At 39.6% G+C, this 5118-nt stretch overlaps 1 protein-coding gene across 2 annotated transcripts in view; it reads right to left on the reverse strand.

The window, feature by feature from the left end:
• The window catches only part of LOC107589398 (uncharacterized), a 45752-nt gene that overhangs the window by 12082 nt on the left and 28552 nt on the right, over nt 1-5118 (reverse strand). Inside the window, exon 1 of one of the 2 annotated variants that reach the window (XM_016277819.1) lies at nt 1836-2973. The exons of the other annotated variant lie outside the window; for it this stretch is intronic. The gene's annotated coding sequence lies outside the window, so the exon portion shown is untranslated. Of the gene's footprint in view, nt 1-1835; nt 2974-5118 lie in introns of those variants that run through there. 2 annotated transcript variants of the gene reach the window in all.

Raw genomic sequence — 5118 nt, forward strand, 5'->3', positions numbered from 1 at the left:
ATGTGTTTGCAGTACACAAGCCACGGTTAAGACAGCTGACTCCACTGTGATGTGACCCCGCCCCCCCCTCTCTCTCACACACACGCACGCACGCATGCACGCACACACACACACACGATGCGCAAAACTCTGCATTTGAACAGTCCATAACAAATACTTAAACTAGTAACAAAACAGTAGCTGATTCAGAAGCGCCGGATTGTCATAGCAAAGTCAGAATTACCTCCTCTCCTAGGTTCACGAAATGGTCGTCTATAAAATGCATTGCTGTTCTGTTGTAAGTAATCTTAATGCATCTACTTTCGGAAGGCCAAATAAAGTGATTTTGCTTTCACCTAGAAACACACAGCGTCTCCCTGACATGACTACATCGACACTAACTGCGGTTACTGAAACCACGCCTTCTTTCTTTGCGTGAACATGTGGGCGGCATTATGCAAATATTTCCACATAGTGAGGTAGATATGTGGGGGCGTGTTAGAATGAGCCGTTTTAGGGGGGCGTGGCAGAGTCTTAACTTTGATAAAGAATATCTCTTTGGTTTTGAGACTTTAGTCTTTGCAACTTCAGGGATCTTATCTATGCACAATCAGCTTGTAACACTCCAAAGAGAAAGGAAAACTTGAAATTGCATCATATGACCCCTTTAAAATACATACACAATTATGAAAAATCATTAAAAAAAACTTTACTAAAGATTAATAAGATGTTATGTTAATATTATTAATAAAATGAACTTTGTAAAGAAGGCAGTTTCACCCCAAAGCTTTTTTCTTATAAACTTGAACATGTAGCGTAAGTTTACAAGATAAACCAATATGTGTGAAATGACACAATTACAAGCCAGGTATAATATAATGCTTTCCTTACAAAGTTGATTTTATTCATCTTTAGAAAAGTTTCTAGCATATTTTCCAAGTACATATTATGTAGTAAGTATACTAATATGAGTGCATTAATACTTTTATGTGTATTATTTAAATACTTCTAGTTGGTTTACTTTTTAGTTTATAAGTGTAACAGTAGTAAACTTTGAGTACATAGCTATTTGACATCTTTTTCTTGTTTTGAAAATAAGTAAACATAACATCATACGTATAGTTTGCTATATTTATATATGGGTTTTGCACTTTAATGCACTGAAAAGAAATATGGAGTATATGTTCATTGCCTTTATTGTATGCTATCCATTTAAATGTATGATGATGAATGAGGGAATGCAAATTGGCTGATATTCTATCAAATAACGTGACTAAATTTGTATCCTGTTAAGACAGTAAGTCCATCCAGCACATCATAGAGTAGAAAAACACACTGGATTTTCAAGATACATTAAGTGAAAATAACTAGTCTATAGTCTCTGATGGGTGCTTAACTTCCCTATTATAATGAGATTTTATTGAGAGCTTGGAAACGTCCTTCAAGCACCAACTAAAGAAAAATGTGAGGTTGTAGGCATCAATAGTCCTCATCTCACTCAGAAAGCCTTTTTTAAATGATTTCTTCAGCATTTTATATTCCCATCTTTCCAAACACCATGTGCAATTGTAGATTTTCTCTGCCTTATCCATTGAAACAAGACATTTGGTAAGGAACCAATTGCTTTACACAAAACATGGGCAAATATTCAAACCACTTCATGCTTGATAATGGTGAGGAGCTTTCAAAATGAAAATACGCTCTAGAAAAAAAGGCTATTTGGCACCCTGCGCATGTTTGTCGGAAGGAGACCATTTAGGAGACCACTTGCTGATTTCAATGCTCAATCTCATCAGTTCTATGCATTGTTGTGAAACAGTTTTCTGGTATAGCTTTTAAATGAATCCACTGCATACCAGATGGTGGAGGTTGATGTTCCTTATCTGATGTCTCAAAGCACCAGCAGAAAAGAGAGGGACAGTCACTATTTGCCTACTCAGATCCAGGGGGACTTTTTGAAGAGATCCTCTGCTTTGTGCACAACTTAATCATAACTGTTTGGTTTCATGGCTTGAGGCGCTGGGTAGGACAAAAGACATGAACATATGGTTGAGAGAAAATGTGACGCACATTATATAATACGGTCACGAATTATCCACAAGTTTGCTTTGATTTTCAGGTCACTGTACAATGTTTTAGATCAGATTTTGTCATTTCGGGTTATGCAAAAATGCTAAATGAATGCATTAGATAAACGATTAAATAAGATCACCATCAAGGACGCATAAGAAAAATATGCTGAAATATGCTCCATATGACACTAAGTACAAACATAATGATATACATATGAATCATGTAATGAATCATGCAGCCTACATATTTTACAGATATAGTACCAAACTGTATCTAATTTTAAAAAATAAACAACGCCTATACATTCTCTTCATGTTCACGCTGTAAAATATAGTTATGTTCTCTGCAGAAAAAGAATACAAACAACATGTCTCGTATGAGCCGCTCCGGGGCAACATCCATCACCAAAGCGTTTGGCATTAATGAGCACAAGATGGCAGGCTAGCCCGTAAAATGGTTTCATGGAACAGATTCGCATCGAAGCCTCGGGAGAAATGTATAGGGTCATGAACCTAGGCTGGCTTTGGATTGGTCGCTCCGTGTGGTCAGGGCACAAAGTCAGCCAATAGGTACCGTCCCCGACAGCTGCGTCAAAGTGGTCTGAAGCTGATATCACGGATGTCTGGAAATCTGTGGTGCCGTTTCAGGTAACGTGGAGTAGAAGTAGCCTAGCGAGTTTCAAACCACAGTCAAACAGTCACTCGTGCTAATGGTGTGCCTGTGATAATGTCAGTCACGACACAAGACGGGTTCAGAGGAAAGATGAACCAGAGGGGAATCTGAATGTGACTCTACGGAGGGAAGTATATTAATTTATTTAGTAGTTACCCAGGATAATGTGTCATTCAAATCATAAAATCATGCCAAAATCAGACTCGTCTGTGTCAAGATGTTGCGGAGAGACCATGTGTCATGTGTTTTTAACGACTGATGTCATCATATACAGCTGTGTTCCCAAGGACCTCACCTGTGACCTTTGAAGACATCACAGGTTAAGGGTCTCAGGGACACAGACATACACTGGTTCAAGTTCAAAGTCTTCAGATGAACTCCAAAGCGAGGCTGAAAATCCCACTTTGGGTCCATCTGCATATAGAGTTACTTGAACGGTGATTAAAAGAATCTGGGCAAAGTTTTTCCTAAAGCTGCATGTCAGAGACAAAGAAGATTTTTTATTGCAGTCATGATTACATATACAGAAATAATTAAGGCCACAGATTTATGACACAGATTTGTATTATTTTTATGTAATAATAAACATATAATTCACTATATCTTATGCTATAGTAAAAATGAAATATATAGAATGAACGTATACTTAGGGAATATATATATATATACAATTTTTCCCCCTTCAAATAAATGCTGCTCTTTTTATCACGGTTTCCAAAAAATTTAGACAGGACAGCTGTTCTCTATTTTCACCCTTGATAATAATAAGAATTCTTTCTTTAAATAATAATAATGAATCAATAATAATAATAATAGTATTAATAAGAAATACATTTTTTAATTGTATTTTTGATCGAATAAATGCAGTCTTGGTGAGCACTTCAAAACTTATTTCAAAAAGATTGAAAAAATCTTACCGACCAGAAGCTTTTAAATGGTCATGTATATAGATAGATAGATAGATAGATAGATAGATAGATATTCACACACACACACACACACACTGAATATTTTATATATACCGCATACTAATCTTGGATGATGACACTTCTTTACCTTCCTCCTTACCTTTGTCAGATTTGCCAAAAAAAAGTAAATGCATCACTCTCACAATGACGGTTTCTTCTCCAAATTGCGTAACATTTTTAAATCTCCTGAGGTTGGACCTGTAGCAAACAGAAGCAAGTTTTAACACATGACACTCATTTTAACCCTCAGGAATTAACAGCAACGCCTTAACGAGCACTGAAATTAAGATTTAGCATCAGCGCCATAAACAATTGCGCAGTTAGTTCTGTCCGGCCCCCTGGTGGCAGACACCGAGTACGATACATGAACCGAATGAACCCAAAAACAGATATGCACTGCCAGCAAACTGTCTCTGCCCTCTCTCTCTGGCTGCCCTCCTTTTCTGTGAAGCCACAAACACAGAGGCATCAGTGTGCATAAACATGTGACGCGTATCACAAACCGCCCGGCCTTTGCGCGATAGATCGTACGACAAATGCGACGCATCATGGGTCGAAGATGTATAGAAAGCATGTGGTACCAGAAAACAGCAAACACTGCTCTCTCTCTCTTTCTTCCTCTCGGTCTCATAGTGCCCCAGTTTTAAGGCTGTCTATCTCTTTCGAAACAAGAGTGGAGAGGGAAACAGCAGACAAAAAGGCAGATTTAGAACGGCATGCAAGTGTTACAAATGTTAAAAAAGCCAAACACAGAAGTCTTTCGCAGTCTTTTGTTCACTATCCCTGCTCGTCCCAACCTAATTTACCAAATGTATGGCGAAACACGCAGTCACGGACACGCACGCTACGCCTCGTATGTTATACACTTAAAGAGTTGTCACGAAATCCGCTATAGTGTCTCCAGACGTTCGCTTCCTTAGCGCCATACGGTAAACTAGTTTCCTCCATCCCTGTTTGACTTCTATCTTGCCCTGCGCTCTCCTCTCTTCTTCTCCCTCCTAGCGTGGCGATGATGCTCTGACACTCGTGGCAATCAGAGGCGGCGCAGATCATGAGATAGGTGCGCTTTGAGCAGCCCACCATTATCTGATGCCGTCCCCTCTTCTCTTCCCTTTCTCTCTGATTCTCCCTCCCTTCCTCTCATTACTCCTTCCTCCCGCCCCAACAGAAACCATGTCTAATCCCCCCCAACATCATAAATCAGTGTCACCTAAACACTAACGCACCCAACCAGAGTGTACCGTGGACGTTCAGACCCAGTGCTGCTCCCTGTCGTCACTGTCCCTGCCTCAGTGTCTCGCTCCACTTCCTCTAACCAACCCCCCCTCGTTTTCTTCTTCTCCTCTCCTGCGTTTTGTCCGTAGAATTTCTGCTGTTCTCTCTCTCTCTTTCTTTCTCCCCCCCCCCCCACCAACCCCTAGCCCCC

Source organism: Sinocyclocheilus grahami, unplaced genomic scaffold, assembly GCF_001515645.1.
Source record: "Sinocyclocheilus grahami isolate Dianchi unplaced genomic scaffold, SAMN03320097.WGS_v1.1 scaffold116.1, whole genome shotgun sequence".
In the NCBI taxonomy this organism is placed as follows: Eukaryota; Metazoa; Chordata; class Actinopteri; order Cypriniformes; family Cyprinidae; genus Sinocyclocheilus; species Sinocyclocheilus grahami.